General features: G+C 38.6%; 1 protein-coding gene across 1 annotated transcript in view; it reads left to right on the top strand.

Moving 5' to 3' along the window:
* LOC106881654 (uncharacterized aarF domain-containing protein kinase 5) overlaps positions 1–2107 on the top strand; it is a 29823-nt gene that overhangs the window by 3543 nt on the left and 24173 nt on the right. The window lies entirely within an intron of this gene.

Below are 2107 nucleotides of genomic sequence, written 5' to 3'. Positions count from 1 at the left end.
TGAGGCCCAATGTACGAAGGTCTTGCCTCACCACCTCAGCCCAGGTCTTCCTGGGCCTACCTCTTCCACGGGTTCCCTCAACTGTTAGGGTGTGGCACTTTTTCACGCAGCTATCCTCATCCATTCTCACCACATGTCCATACCAGCGCAATCGTCTCTCTTGCACACCACAACTGATGCTTCTAATGTTCAGCTTTTCTCTCAAGATACTTACACTCTGACGGGTATTCACATTGACATTACACATCCAACGGAGCATACTGGCTTCATTCCTTGCGAGCTTACGTATGTCCTCAGCAGTTACAGCCCATGTTTCACTGCCATGTAGCATGGCTGTTCGTACGCATGCGTCATACATATATGTATATATGCATATGTGTATATACATATGTATGTATATATGCATGTGTCTATATGTATATATGCATGTGTGTCTATATGTATATATGTGGGAGAATATACGAAAAAACAACAACAGATGAGGACAGGTGGTGTAAATAACAAAAGGATGTATTAGTATGACGCTCGGGAATACGGAAAGTCTTTGACGTTTCGAGCTACGCTCGTCAACAGAAAGAATACGGAGACAAGGAGAAAAACACGGAGAAAAAAAAATTGAATAGTGTTCAGTCAATGGTCAATCATAATAATGGCTTATCATAATATATGCATGTGTATGTATATATATATATATATGTATATCCTGGTGTATGTCCTGGTGTCACATGAAAGGCACTTGTGTTGGTGCCACGTAGAAAGTGCCAGTGCTGCTGCCATGTAAAAAATACCTGTGCTGATTTCACATATAATGCACTGGTGTAGGTACCATGTAAAAAGTACCCAGTACACTGTAGAGTATTGTCATTAGGATGGGCACCCAGCCATAGAAACCATGCCAGAACAGACAATGGAAGCCTGATGATGATATCTGCTTGATTAGGGTTGTCTAAGGCCTAAACAACTTCATTTAGTTTTTATTTTACTTGTGGGAGAATATTCAGTGTCAGGCAAATGAAAACTGAAGTTGCAGTCTTCAACTTATTTACGTAACCAATAAACTGTCTTGCACATTGAAGGAAAATATTTCATTGGCTAATGATGATTTCATTTAAACATTTACGATATGAGCTGCTGAATGTAATCTGATCAACGAAGGTCAGTTTTTAAATTAGTAACGTAGAACATTTGTGTCATTTTTAAGTTTAGAAAACAGTCTAAATAGCCTTGTGAGTCATTAAATTGCTCGAGTCAGAAACAGCTTGGACACTCAAACAGCTATAAATGGAAGATATTTTCCTATCAGGGCTACAATTTGCTGTACACCTACCTCTTTAATTGCTGTTTGCTAGTACTGGGTAAATACTATGTAATCTTTAGCTGGTGATGGAAAGAGAATCACTAAGTCATTTTAACTTTTGTAATGTATGCCTGATATTTTTTTTTTAATGTATGTATTTGTTTATTGTAAGTGAATGGAAATTAAATAACATTTAGGTTTCTATGGTTACTGAATAAGTAAAATGTTAGAGTAAGATTTTTGGTTTGTGAGCACACACACACACACACACACACACACGTGTACTGTTTATGTATCTAAATATTCAATGAATATATGTGCTTATATAGTGAATGCGTGTGTATGTATGGAATTAAGTTATATAAGTGGGTTGACAGGGACTGGCGAGACAATTTTACAGAATGGACTGGATACTCTCTATGCAGTACCAGCAGTAGTGAGGTCACCAAGTAATAAGCAGGACAAGGTCCTTCAGCTGGGGGGGGGAGTAATATTGAGGGACAGAAAGACATGGCTACCTCAGATGGAGAGAGAGAGATGGTGAAGATGTGACAGGAGGGGGAAAAGGCTGAGAATTGGAGAAGCTAGGTGGCATATGTGAGGGACAATGGAGGGGAGGGAGAAACTGGTGGTGAGCATGGGTGGGTTGTGGGGCAGGGAGGCATTCATGGACATGGATTTTACACTGGTAGATCTTCTCAAGCAGAAGATATATATATATATATATACACACACACACACACACATATAAGGTTAAATTGTGTGTATGTATATATACGAAACTAAATTATTTATATATATACATATATA

Source organism: Octopus bimaculoides, chromosome 9, assembly GCF_001194135.2.
Source record: "Octopus bimaculoides isolate UCB-OBI-ISO-001 chromosome 9, ASM119413v2, whole genome shotgun sequence".
In the NCBI taxonomy this organism is placed as follows: Eukaryota; Metazoa; Mollusca; class Cephalopoda; order Octopoda; family Octopodidae; genus Octopus; species Octopus bimaculoides.
Note: the sequence above shows the minus strand (reverse complement) of the source record. Positions and strands in the feature narration are given on the sequence as shown.